This window comes from Scyliorhinus torazame, chromosome 2 (genome assembly GCF_047496885.1).
Source record: "Scyliorhinus torazame isolate Kashiwa2021f chromosome 2, sScyTor2.1, whole genome shotgun sequence".
Taxonomy (NCBI): domain Eukaryota; kingdom Metazoa; phylum Chordata; class Chondrichthyes; order Carcharhiniformes; family Scyliorhinidae; genus Scyliorhinus; species Scyliorhinus torazame.
This window is the reverse complement of record NC_092708.1, coordinates 151,009,428-151,027,948: the sequence shown is the minus strand read 5'-3', so window position 1 is coordinate 151,027,948 and position 18,521 is coordinate 151,009,428. Positions and strand designations below refer to the sequence as shown.

The window sequence follows — 18,521 nt, the reverse complement described above, 5'->3', positions numbered from 1 at the left end:
TTCTATGATTCATAAACAATCGTGAGTGACCTTGGACAAGTAAACAACTGACTAGAGGAGCAGGATCCACAAATATCCTCACCCTCAATCATGTGGGAGTCCAGCACAATAGTGCTAGGTACAAGGAGGAAACATTTGCAACCACCTTCACCTAGAAGTGCTGAGTGAATGATCCATCTCAGCCTCCACCTGCGGTCACCAGCATCACAGATGCCAATCTTTAGCCAATTCGATTCACTCCACCTGATATCAAGGAACAGAAGGCACTGGATACTCCAATTCTAGCTACTCCAATACTGACAACATTCTAGCAATAGTACTGAATACTTGTACTCCAGAACTTGCCGCGCCCCTAGCCAAGTTGTTCCAACTACAACACTGGCATTTACCTGACAATGTGGAAAATTGCCAGGTATGTCCTGTTCACAATTAGCAAGACAAAATTCAATCTGGCAAATTATTGTCCATGAATCTGCTCGTGATCATCAAAAAAGTGAAGAAAGGTATCATTGACAATGCTAGCAAGTGACACTTACTCAGCAATAGCCTGCTCACTGACGCTCAATTTAGGTTGCGCCAGGGCCACTTTGCTCCTGACCTTATTACACTCTTGACTCAACCATAAACAAAAAAGCTGAATACAAGATTGTAAGTATGAGTGACTGTCTTTGACCTCAAGACAGCATTTGACCAAGTATGGCAAATTGGAGTAAAGGGAAATTAGGAACAAAACTCTCCACTCATTGGAGTCATACCTGGCACAAAGGAAGATGGTTGTGGTTGGAGGTCAATCATCTCAACTCCAGGACATCACTGCAAGTTCCTCAGGGTAGTGTCCTAGGACCAACCATCTTCAGCTTTTTCATCCATAGCCTTCCTTTCACCAGAAGGTCAGAAGTGGGGATGTTTGCTGATCATTTCCCCAATGTTCAGTACTGTTTGCAACTCTTCAGAAACACAGAAGCAGTCTGTGTCCAAACGCAGCAAGATCTGGACAGCATTCAGGCTCGGGCAAATAGGTAGAAAGCAACATTCATGCCACATAAGTGCCAGGAATGGCTATCTCCAACAAGAGAGAAACCTGTCATCTCTTCTTAATGAATCACAAATCTTTTCTTTTGTATTTTGACCACAGTAAGATATGTGTACTGAACTCAGTAACCACAAATTCCAGTTACACTTTTGGGGGTTTTAAATATTTATTATCCAAAGAAAAGAAAATGTAAAGACACAGGATTATATTTACACAGTTAAAATTAGTCTTCCAGAATATTACCCCCAAAGATTTCATGTTTGGCTAGACTCTCAAATACACACCCCTCTCGGCAACAATGCTTTATGTTTAACTATAGATATGCAGTAAAAAGACTCACAAGGCAAAGCTACAATCTCTTCACTGAAGTGACCACATCTCATCCCGCCCTTCCGCTCTGATGTGTAACTTTAAACTTCAGAAACCAGATTGCTGTTTGTAGCCCCAAATCATTCCTGGCTTGACTGGGTAGCTAATCAGACTGCTGTTCATAGACTACAGCTCCACCTTCGACACCATTATCCCAACAAGACTAATAACCAAACTCTGCAACCTTGGACTTGACCCCTCCCTGTGCAGCTGGATCCTTGACTTCCTCACCAACAGACCGCAATCTGTCAGGATAGGTAACAACACCTCCTGCACAATAGTCCTCAACACCGGAGCCTCGCAAGGATGTGTGCTCAGTCCTCTACTGTACTCTTTATACACACACACATCAGTGTGGCAAGATTCAACTCCAATCCAATCTATAAGTGTACAGATGATATGACTGTAATGGGTCGTATGTCAAACAACAATGAATTAGACTACAGAAGGGTGATAGATCACTTGGTTGCATGGTGTACCGAAAACAACCTTTCTCTAAATGTTGGAAAGACCAAGGAACTGGTCATCGACTTCAGGGCGCGTAGCATGACACCCCCCCCCCCCCCCCCCCCCGTCTACACCAATGGCTCTGAAGTAGAGATGGTTGATAGCTTTAAGTTCCTGGGGGTCACCATCACCGACAGTCTGTCCTGGTCCACTCACATTGATGCAACAGTCAAGAAAGCCCAATGTCTTTACTTCCTATGGGAGCTAAAGAAATTTGGCATGTCTGCATCGACTCTCACAAACTTCTACAGATGTGATAGAGAGTATCCTATCCGGCTACATCACAGCTCAGTATGGCAACTGCTTGGCCCAAGATCGCACGAAACTGCAGAGTGTGGTGAACTCAGCCCAAAGCATCACACAAGCTTGCCATCCTCCCATTGTTTCTGTCTACACCTCCCGCTGCCTCAGAAAGGCAGACGGCATTGTCAGAGACCCCTCACATCCAGCTTTGCCCTCTTCCAGACCCTTCCATCAGGCAGAAGATACAGAAGTCTGAAGACCCGCACATCCAGACATAGGAACAGCTTCTTCCCCACAGCTATAAGACTCCTCAAAGACTCTCCCTTGGACTGATCTGTTCCCTATAAGAACACTATTCATGATGCCTTATGTTGCTCTTGTTTGGCCCTTGTTTCGCACTGTAACCAATCACTATTTGTTGATGTACCATTGTCAATGTACTCTGTCGATTATTATTTTGGCTACCATGTACGTACTGTAAACGTTCCCTTGGCCACAGAAAAATACTTTCAACTGTACTTCGGTACATGTGACAATAAATTTCAATCAATCAATTTAAACCTGATTTCAGGCACTTTTGGATGGCTGTTCACTTTGCCTCTTCACAGCTCTCCAGGTGGGGTCTCACATGACCTGTCACAAACACAGCTCCCAACCTCTCCTTAAGTAGTTTTTATTCTCTTTCATGTTTGAGTTCATTGTTCTTAGCCCTTCCTTGAAACTTAACCTCCCCAGAATATAAACTCTTTCATGTTCTCCTTATTGCCCCCACTTTCAAGTCAAATAAAATTTAATAACCTTGCTTTATTTATTTATTTTAACCTTTTTTGCATGTCTTTCGCACCTGCACCCCTTTAATATCCTCAACCTTGCTGCCCAACTGTCTTCAGTTTAATGAAATTAATTTTACACACACCTTCACAGAATAACACAATAAACCCCCAAAATATTAAAATTCACAACATCTTTCTTCACAACATTCAATGGCATTACCATTGCTGAATCCTCATTATTAACATCCTGGGGATTACCATTGGACATTAACTGAACTGGGCCAGATACTGAATCCTCATTATTAACATCCTGGGGGTTACCATTGGACATTAACTGAACTGGGCCAGATATATTAATACTGTGCAGGTCAGACGCTGAGAATTCTGAGTTGAATAACTCACCTCCTGACTCCCAAAGCCTGTTAACCATCTATGAAGCACAATGTCCAGGGACCATTGGATTACTTGGCCGAACGAGTGTGGCTCCAACAACACTCAGGAAGCTCAATATAATCCAGGACAAAGGTGTCTGCTTGATCAGAACCCCATCCTCCAATTTAAACATTCCTCCCTCCAACACTGTCACATAGTGGCAGCTGTGTGTACCACAAATGTATACCACAATGGCAGCAGTGTGTAGGCGTAGGTAACAATTTATGAGTCTTTTACGACTCAGAGTTTATGTTGTTATTCCTTTCTGTGCACAGGTTAACAAAGCCCAACACCAGCAAATCTGAATTGTGCAAAGCCACTTGCTAATGAATATGTGCTATGTGTATGGTCCTTCCTGTTTATTCCCTTATTTCCTCTTTCTTCATTTTTGCTGTTATCATTTTTGATCCAGGATCTTAATGGATATATATTTTTAAGTCATGCAACAGAGAGACTGAGGAGTTCATTAAGTTGCAACATAGTATATGGTACTGCTAGTGTTCAAACAGGAGAATGCAGACTTTGCTGCACCCAACAGATGGAATGGGGCCCAGTTCAATTGATTGGCTGGTGACCAATGAATTGGCTAAAAGGATACATTTTGCCCAGTAACAGGTGGTGATTGAATCCTACTCAAGTGGAATGATTTTCAGAGACCCAAGGGGCCCAGTTTGAATTTTGGGAAAGGACCTGCTTTCTTCTCCCTCTCTCCAGAAAGGCCATGAGATGATGTGCTTCTGAACATACAGAGAACCTGAATGAATGAATCTACAATGAAACCATTACAGGCTGCAAACACAGACCTGGATCTGAAAACTTACTTTGAAGGAAGGTCTGCTTAAAGACAACCAGACGAAACAAGATTATTTTTCATTCTTTACTTATTATTTTCACCCCTCTCCTCCCCTCTGTGTTTGTCTGCCTTGTGTGTGGCAAGTTAAAGTGGGAAATTAGGAATTAGTTGCGAGCTAACCAGTTGTATTCGCTGCATATTTCATTATATTTCTTGTTATAAACAGTAATTGTGCTTAAACTTACAAGCTGGTGACTGTAGTTATTGGACAGCTAAGGGCCATAGACTTTGAGTTGTTTTCTAAGAATTATTTGTTAATTCAATTGTGTTGCGACTCTGGATCAAGTGGGACTGGAATTGACCATGCACGAGCCCAGAATGTCATAACACATGCCTGTCACCTTGTTCTGTGACCGCATTATGCAGAGAGCACACTTCACCAGATAACTGCATGCAGCTAAATCTAGCATTCATATTTATTTAGAGATAACACAAAACACTGAAGTAGAAAGATTAATATGATCCTTGGTATAACTATCAAACTTGCAAAATAAGAAAGTTCAAGTTGGCAACTTAAAAAACGGACTCTGAGATGCTTCCAGTTTTCACTGAGTTACCTAATTGAGTGGTAATATTTTAATGAGTAACAGTAATAACATATTTTGTTGAATTTAGGAACTCAATGCAGTGAATGATGGCCAGTAACTTGTGATACATAGATCATAATATTTCTCTCACTTTAGAATGTTTTTTAAATAAACTTGTTCATGTTGCCAATTGACACCTTGGCCTGGATTTTGCATTGGCAACATTTGTCGTCATTACTCCTCTGAAACTGAGAGCTACTTCTGGAGTTCGTACATGCACAGATACATGTGGAAATCCATAAGTAGCTGTCTGTAGTTCTAAGCTACCTCATAGGGTATGCTGTTGAAGTCCCTATAAACTGCAATCAATTGTAAACCACTGAGTTGATGAGAAGTTGCCATTTTATGCTACTAAGCTCGCTAATATATCCTTGAAAAAGTTGCACCTTGTTGAGTAAGGAGTAACTACAATTTTAACAGTGTATTGCGTTCATAATTACTATTAAACATCCTCTCTGGCTTAAAACCTATTTTTTTATTTGTGGAATATTAACATTTTCCAGAATGATATTTATTTTTAAAATAATAAATGTTTCTTTAAAGTTTGTTTATGATATTTTATCTTCTACCTTAATTCCACATGTATCCTCCATTTTTCTATTTTGCTCTCGATAAAATGGTTTATAAAGTGAAGGATAATCAGTGCATCGTACTTTGTGGCTTGCTGTCTGTGAAAATACACCAATGTAATTGGCTCTTTACCCTGCTTGATGACATCATTGTTGCTGTATGCCTGGAGATCCCCTTTCCTTAATAGCAGATTCAAACAAAAGTTAGGAAAGAAGAAATCCATACCACAGAGACACTGGAACTTTGTGGGAAGTTGTCTTCAAAGTCAGCTGCACGCGCTGATCATAAGATCTGGCCCAACAACCCCTAAACTAATTTTTCTGGTCACTACAAATGTCTTGCCGCTTTCAGTCTCAACATAAACAACACTAAAAGTTGCAAAAGACACCATGGCACCAAAAATTTACATTCTGTTAACAATATATTCAACTTGTAGGCACATAGGGAACAGCCTCAGACTGAAGGGATGATCCTTTAAAACTGAGATGAGGAGGAATTTCTTCAGCCAGAGGGTGGTGAATCTGTGCAACTCTTTGCTGCAGAAGGCTGTGGAGGCCAAATCACTGAGTGTCTTTAAGACAAAGATTGATAGATTCTTGATTAATAAGGGGATCAGGGGAGAAGGTAGGAGAATGATTGAATGGCGGAGCAGACCCGAAAGGCCGAATGGCCTAATTCTGATCCTATCCCTTATGATTTTATATGTATAATATGCCCTTGTTGGCTTTTGACACATTACCGCAGGCTTGGAATTATTTCTTCTCTGCACCAATTTGAGCTGTTCATTGAAATTTCTGGATGCTTGCACACAATATTGATCATTGCACAATTCAGCAGAACCACCCAATACATCTCACAGGAATTCAAGGAGTGACAACAGGTGCCACAAATAACCCGTTTACATGTGAACAAACCACCGTGTTACTTAAACCTATCTAACAATTCGACCAGCTGTTTTCATATTTCATTTACTGTATTGTGAACACATCATGCTAAATGATTGTGACAGGGGCTCAGCATTACATTGTTCAGAATGACAGAAAACATAAGCACTGGATCAAACAAAGTGATATAAATTTGGCATTTTTAAAACCCTGGAAGAATAAACAGAAATAATCAGCCAAATCAAACCCCCCAAAAAATACATAAAACATAATATGACTTTTTTAAACTGTCATTCAAACATCAAGCATCATTTTATATTGTCATTTAAAATTTAGGAAACATTCTTCTTCATACTTTCACATCACTGGCAGCAGACAAATGCGTAAGTGTCAAGTACAAATAGAATAGAATGTGAACACTGTACTGGCAGACCAGCCAACTATTACTTTGGCACAGAAAACATCAAAATTGTACATTCTCAGACTAGCATATTGGCCGCTTACAAATATATGAAATAGAAGCAGAAGCAAGCCATTCAGCCCCTTGAGTCCACTTCACCATTAAACAAGATCATGGTTGATCTGATTGTGTTTCAAATTTCACATTCCCATCTAACCCCGATAACCTTTGATTCCCTTGCCAAACAAGAATCTATCCACCTCCACATCCACTGCCTCCACTGCCTTCTGAGGCAGAGGTTCCACAATGCCCAGAGAGAAAATTATTCTCCTCCTCTCTGTCCTAAAAGGGCAACCCCTAATTTTAAATCAGTGCTCCTTAGTTCTGGACTCACCCACAAGAGGAAACATCCTTTCCACATCCACCTTGTCAAGAACGTTCAAGATCTTCTATACTTCAATCAAGTCACCCCTCATTCATCTAAACTCCAGTGGAGAAAAGCTAAGTCTGTCCAACCTTACCTCTTAAGACAACCCATGTATTCCAGGTATCAATCTAGTAAACCTCCCTGAATAACCTCCAATACATTTACATTCTTTCTTAAATAAGGAGACCAATGCCCTGGGTAACTGAAGTACAACATCCTTACTTTTATGTTTAATTCCTCTCATAATAAAGGAAAGTATTCCATTAACCTTCTTAATTATTTGCTGTACCTGCGTACTAACGTTTTGTGACTCATGCACTAAAACGTCTAGATTCCACTGCACTTTGGAATTCTGCAGCCGTTCTCCATTTGAATATTACTTTGTCTTTTTCCTGCAAAAGTGAACAACTTCACATTTTATTCCATCGGCCAGATTTTTGGCCGACTCATTCAACCTACCTATAACCATCTGCCGCCTCATGCCTTCGTCACAACATACTTTCCTCCTATCTTTCTGTTGTCGACAAATTTAGCTACCATGCCTTCACTCCCTACATCTACGTCATTGATGTAAATTGTAAAAAGTTGAGGTCCCAGTCCAGACCCTTACAGGACTCACTCATAACATCCTGCCAATTAAAGAAAGACCCATTTATGCATACTCTCTGTTTTCTGCCAGCCAGCCAGCCAATCTTCTGTCCATGCTAATATGTTACCCCCTTCGCAATAAGCTTTTATTTTTGGCAATAACATTTGGTGTGGCACCTTATCACGCCTTGTGGAAATCCAAGTGTAGCACATCTACAGGATTCCCTTTATCCACAGCGCATATTTCCACTGCCCCATAGGGGCAGCACGGTAGCATTGTGGATAGCACAATTGCTTCACAGCTCCAGGGTCCCAGGTTCGATTCCGGCTTGGGTCACTGTCTGTGCGGAGTCTGCACATCCTCCCCGTGTGTGCGTGGGTTTCCTCCGGGTGCTCTGGTTTCCTCCCACAGTCCAAAGATGTGCAGGTTAGGTGGATTGGCCATGATAAATTGCCCTTAGTGTTGGGTGGAGTTACTGGGTTATGGGGATAGGGTGGAGGTGTTGACCTTGGGTAGGGTGCTCTTTCCAAGAGCCGGTGCAGACTTGATGGGCCAAATGGCCTCCTTCTGCACTGTAAATTCTATGATTGCTATGTTATTCCTTCAAAGAACTTGGATCTTCGGCAATAGTCTTTTAAACATTTTCATAACTTTGGATGAATAGAAATGTGGCAATTTACAGTGGACACAATTGGTAATCAAGTGGTTCAGTTCTTTACTCCAAAACACTGTGGAGGCTGGATCCTTGAACATTTTCAAGACGGAGATCGATAGGTTTTTAATCAGTATGGAAATTAAGGGTTACGGAGAGAAAGCAGGAAAGTGGAATTAGTGAGTGTTTGATCAATCATGATCTTATTGAAAGGCAGGGCATGCTCAAAGGACTGAATGGACTATTCCTGTCCCTATTTCTTATGGTCTTAGTTCCTGCATCTGCCATTTAGGACCTTCTTTTCTTCTTCCTCACCGCATGAAACGTATTCTTCCGAGTCAGCTGTAGTGGCAGCATCTCACCCCCTTACCTTCCAAAGATGTGCTGTATATGTTTGAGATCTTATTACTGAGTTTGAAACTTATATGTCCAAGTACTTGAATATTTTAGTGGTGTATTCATACAAGTCCCATGATACCCAGTACTCAACTCTGGTCAATTATCAGATGTATAAACAAACCTTGAATTTTAAAGTGTTTTGCATGATCTTAGGATGTTCCAAAGTGCTTCACAGGCATTAAGTATTTTTAAGGTGTAGTCACTGTTGTAGTGTAAGCAAGTGAGGCAGCCAATTTGCCACAAACAGCAATGAGTTAATAGCCAAATAACCTGTTTTTGTGATGATCGGTTGAATAACAAATATTGTCTGGGGCATCAAGGAGGCCTGCCCTGCTATGGCATCTCATCCAACAGCTACAATAGTGGCTACACTTCAAAAGTATTTATTTGGTTCGAAAGCACTGTGCAATGTCCTGAGTTTATGTGGGTGTTGTATACATGTGTAAGTTTATCTTTCTTATTCTGTATCTGCTGGTTTCCCCTTGAATCATCTTTCATCATAAATAGTTGCCTATATGTGTAGAACTTGGTCAAATAGAATGCACTTTTACAATTCAGTTTCTGCAACTTGTGAAGCTACATGCACCAGGAATATAGTTTGGCGAATGCAAGGATGACTTGCCCATCATTGTCTATACATTTATTTTAATAAATTTGTTGAGCAGTGCATAATTATCGCCCACATAAAATGGTGATAGATTTTGTAATGGCTTTGTAAATTCTTGTTGTGTATTTCCACAATTGCAAAAGATGTGTTTTGATGACGAAAGTGGGGGAGAAGGTCGATATCCTGTGACTGATACAAAAAAAGATGGAGAGAAGAAACTGAGACTTTGGCTGCAGGATGAAGTGTCATAAAACTTGAATCCCCTTTGTGACGGTTGTTGGAGGTGGTGCTCATGAAATGATAGAGGACAGTAGTCCTGTATATGCCTAGAACATGGAACATACAGTGCAGGAGGCCATTCGGCCCATCGAGTCTGCAGCGGCCCATTTAAGCCCTCACTTCCATCTTATCCCCGTAACCCAATAACCCCTCCTAATCTTTTTTGGACACGAAGGGCAATTTAGGATGGCCAAACCACCTAACCTGCACGTCTTTGAACTGTGGGAGAAAAGCGGAGCACCCGGAGGGAACCCACACAGACACGGGGAGAACGTACATCCTCCGCATAGTCAGTGACCCAGCAGGGAATTGAACCTGGGATTCTGGCACTGTGAAGCCACAATGCTATTCACTGTGCTATCGTGCTGCCCAGAATGAGCAGAGCTGAGGTAGACGCCACAAGGCCACAATAAATTGTTGCCATTCTCAGTAATTATGCATGTTAACCACAGGTATTCTTGCAGCATATGGCACTGTTCTTTAACTGTGTGATTCACACATTCTGAAAGGCAGAAGAAGTCTTTTGGCAAATCAAGGTAGGTGCGCCTCTCTGCTTATAAGTTGTGGGTGTTAGGGTAATGCTGAGTGATCATAGCCTGCCTTCTAATGCAGCCTGAGCTGCCTGGTATCTGCCTATTGGTACTCTGCTTTTTTCTTCCAAAATAATATAAATAAGGGACATTTCCATGAGACAGCCCATTGGGCCAATAGTTTAGGCAGAAGGCAGTCAAAATATGAGAAAGCCCAAAATACATTAAACAAACACTCCTTCCCAAATAGTGCTCACAGGAAAAGCAAAAGAGGGAAAAACAACACAAAAGCTGGAAGACAGCAGGAAATTATAGCTAAAAAGCAATTTTGTAGGACATTTTAATATAGCTCTTAGCAGCTCTGGGTATCCATTTAATGAGTTGGTTTATGACTCATCATTATGTAGGCACAAACTCTACAAAATTATGTGGAGGTCCAAATTACATCATCTGGGCTGCATTTAAATGTTGCAACCAGCAGACTGATGTTCCAGCCCTCTTTGAAGTTCTGATCAGAAATTAAGGGGGGAGGGGCAGGAATTGGAGATTTGAATTTAACTGCTCTCCACTCATATTCATGATCCATCACACTGAACCTATAGCTCTGTATATGCATCACCAATTACAAAATTCAGTCCAAAATGTGGCGATACCAACAGGAATCAGTCCAAATGAGTAGATTTGAATTATTTTAATCAGTATATTTTGAGCTGCTCTAAACTACAGGACCTGAGCCTAAATTTACTATATCCAAGCTCCTTTAAAAAAAAGTTTGACAGGTTATTGTAAAGTGTAGTACACTTTCTCAACATGTCCAGGAAAGTCAAATAAGCACGTGAAGGAGAACGAGGAGAAGAATGTGTTAATTGGGTTAGCTGGAGAGGGATAGAAGCTTTGTGTGGAGCATAAATATACATCATGAACTAGATGGACTAAATGGGGTGAATGGCTTGTTTCTGTGTTGTTAATTCCATGCAATTTCACATCATTTATGGGATACTGGTGTGCATCAATACCGGCTTCTGGGTCAAGCTGGCCTTGAGAAAGAGACGAGTAGGTCTGGTCAGGACATAAGGCTCCTTGCAAACTTGTGACCTTCACCTCCTAGAAGGATAAGGGCAGGATTATGGGAACACCACCACAGTGTGCAAGTGCCCCTCCAAATCACACATCATCCTGACTGGATGTTACTCCATCACTTTCGCTGGTTCAAATTCCTGGAACTCACAGCACGTTTGGGAGCATATCGATAACCGCCCGGGCAGCAATGGCTCAAAGAAGAAAACTCACCCCCAACTTCTCAAGGGTAACCTCGGGAGAGTAATAAATGCTGGCCCTACCAGCAATACCCATATCTTGAGAATAAATACAAAAAAAACATACCTTTAACTCTGCCTTTGTTCTATAAACTTACTTGGAAATAATTAACCAACGGTGTTAAAAAAAATCTTTCGAGCTACCCACAAGATCACAATTCAATGTTAAAGAAGCTGGGCATCCGCGTACTTCACTTGGAGCAACATACAGTCTGCAAGAGGAGCAAATGAGAATATTGACTCTTTCTAATTGCTTCTCTTCCTTAAACATTGCAAAGACCGCTGACTGTTTATCTTTCTTTCATTCTGCTGCTCTTACGTTTGCGGAAGTCCGGATTGAGGTTTACATTCAAGGCGTTTTACTTAATCACAAACTGCCAGCTAGCAATACAAAGGGAAATTGCCATTTCTTTTTTAAACCCATCCCGATTGTTTTCTGGAGAGTTATGGCAAGTGCACTAACGCGCCCATCCCAAGACAAATATATAGCACGAGGGGCGGGGGGGAGGAGAGTTGAAAAGGTTGTGTATTTCCAGTCGGGGTCCACCCATTTTCCAACCCGCTGGCTGCTGTGCGTGGACCCATTTGGGAGTTTGGAACCCGCTCCCACTTTTGGGACTATCAGCACTTTACAAACGGTTCATGATCCAGTTATTGGTCTTCGCACTGCGCTTGAATAAAGCGGATCCTACCAGGAAGTAAAAGCAAGGTCTCCAATCATAAAAAAAATATTTAAAAGCTCGATAACCATTTACCTCAGAAGCCACGCTTATACAGTATTTTTTTACGGAAAAAAAATAGTAACACGCTCTCTCGAAAAATGTCATTTCAAAAAGGTTGCAAAAAGTGATGGTTTCTAATCTCTACGCAGGTTTGTTCACAGATCATACTTCACGAACATGCACCATTATTTATTTTAATCGCCATCAACATCCACCCACCACAAGTAATCTTATGATATTTAGCTTATCTCTCCAAGTCCCAGCACAAACCAAGAGGTCTGACAGATCTCACCTTATGGGGAAGGTGCAGAGAGCCGAGCCGAGCCCCCTGATAATGTGCGTCCCAGTCACTGTCAGGCTGCCGAGTTTACCACCTGACAGAAACGCGCTGCACTCCAGGTATCCATATCAGCGCATCAGCCGATTTGACAGGGAATCGGGCTTTTTTTCTCGTTGCTGGTATCAATGCTCGGTGGTGGATTGCCTTGGGCGCGACCTGAGCACCAAGGCGTCAGCGCCGGCGTCAGGGCCCACCTGCCACACCAAGGTTTCAGTCAGCTGCAGTGGCAGGAACTGAGCACTGCATTGTGTGCCAGTGAGGCAGACTGCGCTGCAAAGCCGGTGCATCGCGAGCCACAACAGCACGGTGCACCCCGTGCCCTGCAGCAGAGCGTAAAACATTGCAATAAAGTGATTATCAGTGGCCATCAAAGTATCAAAAAAATGTTTTTTTAATTATTCATTTCCCAGAGTTCCAAAGCCAATGTGAAGTGTGGACAGCGGAAGCCCTTAATCCAGCTCCTTCCTTGCTCCAAAAAACAATTAAATTTCAAATTGAATCCAATTCATGGATCCCACAAGAGAGACGTACGAGATCGCAGCTGACAAGAAGAGGCATTGCACCTGATCTTGGGCTTGATCCTCCACTTGATCTTAGCCAAAAGGCAGAGAAGCCATTAAAGCCAAAGTACAGCGAGGGGAAGAGGCCCAACATAAAACATTGGTGACACAGTGGCTAGCACTGCTGTCTCATAGCGCCAGGGACCCAGGTTCGATTCCGGCCTTGGGTGACTGTGGAGTTTGCACTTTCTCCCCTTGTCTATGTGGGTTTCCTCTGGGTGCTTTGGTTCCTCCCACAGTCCAGAGATGTGCAGGTTCGATGGATTGGCCACGCTAAATTGCCCCTTGGTGTCCAAAGATGTGCAGGTTAGGTGGGGCTATGAGGATAGAGTGGGGTAGCGGATTCAGGCAGGGTGCTCTTTCAGAGGGTCGATGCAGACTTAACGGGCCTATGGTCTTCTGCAGTGCAGGAATGCTATGTCCACAGAACACATCACCCTCCTTAGCATACCGCAAAACATGTTCTGCCCTGAATATTGTGCATAAATCTAACATAGGATCTAACATTGGATTGACAGAAAGCAGAGGGTTGAGATAAATGGGTCCTTCTCTGGCTGGCGAACTGTAACCAGCGGGGTGCCACAGTGGTCAGTCCTCGGACCTCAACTGTTTACAAGTTATGTAAATAATCTGCAAGCAGGGCAGAGTGTAACAGCAAAATTTGTGGATGATACTAAAATAGGTGGGAAAGCAGACAGTGAAGAGGAGCTAAAAAAATTTGCAGATGGATATAGGTAGGCTAGGAGATTGGGCCAAATTTTGTCAGATGGAGTTTAATGTAGATAAGTGTGAGGTTATCCATTTTGGCTGAAACAATAGAAAGGCAAGTTAATATTTAAATGGAAAGCAGGTTCAAAATGCATCTGGACAGAGGGAATCTGGCTGTCTTTGTTCATGAATTGCAGAAAGTCAGTATGCAGGTACAGCAGGGAATTAAAAAGGCAAGCGGAATGTTAGTGTTTATTGCAAAAGGACTGGAGTATAAAAGTAGAGAAGTGTTGTTGCAACTGTAAAGGGTGTTGATCAGACCACATATGGAGTATTGTATCCAGTTTTGATCACCTTATTTGAGGAAGGATGTGCTGGCATTAGAGGCAGTTCAGAGGAGGTTCACCAGATTGATTCCGGGGAAGAAAGGGTTGACGTATGAGAAGTGATTAAACAGTTTGGGCTTATTCTCGCTGGAGTTTAGAAGGATAGGAGGGGACCTGATAGAGGTATATAAAATACTAAAAGGGATAGGTAAAGTAAATGTAGACAAAATGTTCTGCCTTGTGGGGAAATCTAGATCAAGAGGTCACAGATATAGGTTGAGAGGCAGTACATTTAGAACTGAGATGAGGAGGAACTACTACTCGCAGGGGGTGGTGATTTTGTGGAACTCGCTGCCCCATAGTGCGGTGGAATCTGCGTCATTAAATGGTTTCAAGAAGGAGATAGATATATTTCTGATTCAAAAATGGGTTAAAGGGATATGGGCAACAGCTGGGGAGGCGGATTTGAGACCAGGAAGAGATCAGCCATGATCTGACTAAATGATGGAGCAGGCTCAAAGAGCTGAATTGCCTACTTCTGCTCCTAATTCCGATGTTCCTTTAAAAATCCTTCAACAGGAGTGTATTGCAATGTTCCGGATCATACTTATGCAAAAATTGCAAAAACATTTGCATGGGGTTTTGCACTTATTATTCAAGATGAACTTAATGCCCAAATGTCCTGCTGAACTTGTTTGCCTACTCCACAATGTGAAAAGTTGCATTAAATCATCTCAGATTGATACCAATATTTGCTGCTGGTGCCTCGCTCTCAGAATGGCTTGCAAAATATGCTCCTCATCCTGTTCCATTATTATAGAAAATAGCATTGTCCCCATTGAGAAGGACATTACAGCGACTTGGTGATAAAAGACTTGCATTCATATTGTAATATCGAGCCCAAAGCGATTTGCAGCCAATGAAGTACCTTTTGTATCCACTGTTCTAATGTAGTGCTTCTGAGTACTGTGAGGGTCAGAAAGAGGGACTGAAAAATCATAGTTGCATCAAGGATGACACAGCCCTTTGGTTTAGTTCAGGTGTGCCAATATCAGATGATTTCCAGCTATTCTGTGCTTTTTGGATATAAATCTACAGCCGTACCTTATTTGTGTAAATCCAGGAAACCTACATGGGGGTCAAAATATGTAAATAAGTGAGAATATTTTGAAAACAATGCCAATGACATTCATAGTGGGCAGCACAGTAGCACCGTGGTTAGCACAGTTGTTTCACAGCTCCTGGGTCCCAGGTTTGATTCCCGGCTTGCGTCACTGTCTATGCGGAGTCTGCACATTCTCTCCATGTCTGCGTAAGTTTCCTCCGGGTGTTTCGGTTTCCTCCCACAGTCCAAAGATGTGCAGGTTAGGTGGATTGGCCATGCTAAATTGCCCTTAGTGTCCAAAAAGGTTAGGTGGGGTTACTGGGTTATGGGGATCGGGTGGAGACGTGGGCTTAAGTAGAATGCCCTTTCCAGGGGCCGGTGCAGACTTGATGGGCTGAATGGCCTCTTTTTGCACTGTAAATTCTATGATTCATGTTTAGCAAGGTTCCAGCATGAATCTGTTCCATATGAATTTCCTCAGGAAAAAAAACCTAACTATAATACATTAATCTTTATTGTCACAAGCAGGCTTACATTAACACTGCAATGAAGTTACTGTGAAAAGTCCATAGTCGCATTCCGGCACCTGTTCGGGTACACAGAGGGAGAATTCAGAATATCCAATTCACCTAACAGCATGGCTTTCGGGACTCGTTGGAGGAAACCGGAGCACCCGGAGGAAACCCACGCAGACACGGGGGGGGGGGGGGGGGGGGGGGGCGTGCAGACCCCACTCAGACAGTGACCCTAGCCGGGAATCGAACCTGGGACCCTGGAGTTGTGAAGCAACATTGCTAACCACTGTGCTGCCGTGGCGCCCCTATATTCTGACACTTCAGTTACCAGGAAATCTCAAGTTATCTGTGGGCACAATGGAAGGAGGGAGTCACAGTCTCCTTCTAGCAGCTGCATTTCAATGTGTGAAACAAACCAGGCTTATTCTACTGGTACTGGAGACCATTGAAAATGTATAATCTACAGTTCTGCTTTTAGGAGCTGCTCTTGGGATGGCACAGGAGCCAAGGTCAGACATTTAATTTCCATGCAAAGCACAGGCCTCCTACGGATTGGGTTTGTGGTTGGGTATTATCATAGAATCCCTATAGTTCAGAAGGAGGCTATTTGGCCCATCGAGTCTGCATGGCCCTTGGAAAGAGCAAGCTGAGCCCATGCCTCCAGCCTACCCCTATAACTCAGTAACCCCACCTAACCTTTTGGATACGAAGGGGCAATTTAGCATGGCCAATTCACCTAACCTGCACATCTTTGGACTGTGGGAGGAAGCTGGAGCATCCGGACGAAACCCATGCAGACACAGGGGGCGCGATTCTCCCATGCCGCGCCGTATGGGAGAATCGCCGTTAATGCCATTTTTTCCCACAGCGCTGGTCCAACACCGGCAGGCGATTCTCCGAGGAGCGGAGAATCGTCACTATTTGCGCTGGCACGTTTGACGCGGCGCCGGTCGTGGGCCACTGTCTGTGACCGGGCCGTCGATTCTCCGGCCTTGATGGGCCGAGCGGCCGCGCGGAAACGGCAGAGTCCCACCGGCGCCGTTCACACCTGCTCGCAGCCGGCGGGAGCTCTGCGCGTAGGGTCGGGGGGTGGCCTGTGGGGCGGGGAAAAGTGCTCCTTCACCGGGGGGGGCCTCCGATGGGGTCTGGCCCGCGATCGGGGCCCACCGATCGACGGGCCGGCCTCTCCAGCCCCGGCCCTATTTTATTACGTGGCCAGCCCCTGAACCCCCACGCCATGTTGCGTCGGGGCCGGCGCACTGAGGAAGTCCCCCACGCATTTGCGGGTTGGCGCGGCGCAACTGCGCATGCGCGGCCCAACTGCGCATGCACGGGTTGGTGCGGCGCCCATTTGCCACCGGGAATGGAGGCTGGATCAGCGTGAACCGCTCCAGCGCCGTGCTGGCCCCCTGTGGGTCGTTCATGACGCCGCGAACACTCTGTCTCCATTTCGGAGAATCACACCCAGGGAGAAAGTGCAAACTCTACACAGCCACCCAAGGTCGGAATTGAACCCAGGTCACTGGAACTGTGAGGCAGCAGTGCTAACCACTGTGCCACCATGCTGCCCCAGTTCTGCCCTTCCCCCCACTCGAGCTGTTGTGAGTGATCTGTTTGTTACAATGCATGGGGCATTCCAACTCGCTATGTACCTCAGTGAAGATAGGCTGGGATACCCTCCTTGTTGTAAAGTTCACTTTGTTTCCACAAGTTCAAACATCTGACAACCACATGCATAAACCTTTCCCCCGCCACTCCCCGCCACTGCACCCCGCCCCCGCAATAGGAGCAGGCACCATAATTAGGGCAGGAGGCAGAATATGGGGTGCTGACTTGGGTTGGAGGGTTCGCAGCTGAAAGGTTTTTTAGGGAGGTCAGCTTAACATTTTCTTCACAAAAACAAATGGCTTTATCCAAAAAGAGGTACAACTTCAAGCTCTGGGTGATGGAAGTCAACAAAACCAATAAATACCAGAAGGTGCACTGTATGTACTGTTCTAGCTCTCTCAAGCATTGGAGTACAGACCCAAATGGCTGCCAGAAAATGCTGCCCATTTATTTGCTTGTTACTTCTTATGCCTGACAACCGAGGACAATAAGCTTCACCAAGTAAGAATCATCAAATTGAATAAGACATTTTCCCTTCAGATTGTGCTTTTGTTTTGTTTTCTGGGGCTGGCGTGTTGGTGGCGGAGTGGATAAATGTTATTCTATCATTTCACTTCAGCGATATGGGAAATCCTCCTCCTCCATTGCTGATATCGAGAACATTTGACAATTAATCTTCAATTAAAAGACTCAAAAGGGCAACGTGGTGATTTCTCGCAAGGTGCTGTGACAATTTATAAGAATGGCTCCTGGGATGAGCGACTTCAGCTCCATGGATAGGCTGAAAAGGCTCGAAGATTAAGATGTGATTTGATGGAGCTGTTCAACATGTTTGGGCAGCACAGTGGCTTCACAGCTCCAGGGTCCCAGGTTCGATTCCCGGCTTGGGTCACCGTCTGTGCGGAGTCTGCTCATTCTCACCGGTTGTGCGTGGGTTTCCTCCGGGTGCTCCAGTTTCCTCCCACATTTCACAGATGTGCAGGTTAGGTGGATTGACCATGCTAAATTGCCCTTAGTGTCAAAAAGGTTAGGTGGGGTTGCTGGGTTAATGAAATGAAAATGAAAATCGCTTATTGTCACAAGTAGGCATCAAATGAAGTTACTGTGAAAAGCCCCTAGTCGCCACATTCCGGCGCCTGTTCGGGGAGGCTGTTACGGGAATTGAACCGTGCTGCTGGCCTGCCTTG

General features: G+C 43.8%; 1 protein-coding gene across 4 annotated transcripts in view; it reads right to left on the bottom strand.

Moving 5' to 3' along the window:
- mfsd6b (major facilitator superfamily domain containing 6b) overlaps nt 1-12,722 on the bottom strand; it is a 193,660-nt gene extending 180,938 nt beyond the window's left edge. For 2 of the 4 annotated variants that reach the window (XM_072478327.1, XM_072478355.1), the window contains exon 1: nt 12,465-12,722. The gene's annotated coding sequence lies outside the window, so the exon portion shown is untranslated. Of the gene's footprint in view, nt 1-11,517; nt 11,657-12,464 lie in introns of those variants that run through there. The other 2 variants (XM_072478346.1, XM_072478337.1) reach the window with 2 other exon arrangements.
- Nucleotides 12,723-18,521: the final 5,799 nt, after the last annotated feature.